The sequence below is a fragment of the Bison bison genome, unplaced genomic scaffold (assembly GCF_000754665.1).
Source record: "Bison bison bison isolate TAMUID 2011002044 unplaced genomic scaffold, Bison_UMD1.0 scf7180017840367, whole genome shotgun sequence".
Lineage (NCBI taxonomy): Eukaryota > Metazoa > Chordata > Mammalia > Artiodactyla > Bovidae > Bison > Bison bison.
The window spans coordinates 565-900 of NW_011474869.1; positions in this window are offsets into that span (position 1 = coordinate 565).

The window sequence follows — 336 nt, forward strand, 5'->3', positions numbered from 1 at the left end:
AGTCAATCATTCACACTGCTCTTTATGTGTTACTTGTCTCTCTCCTCTGGTGGGCTGTAAATGCCAATGGGGGCAGAGTCTTTGTCTTGGCTGGCAAAGTTAGAACAGTCCCGTGCACATAGTAGGTGTAAGAGAAAGTATCTATATAGACATAAGTAGACATATATGTCTATATCTGCATGCCTGCACATGTGCCCAAATGCATATGTAAGTATACGTATATATATTTGTTATGCATATATATGTGTATATTTGTTGAGTGAATAAACAGTGATGAATGCAGAGTTGTGGCTGAGGGCCATGAAGAAGCTGTGTGTAGACTATCTGCAGATTTTT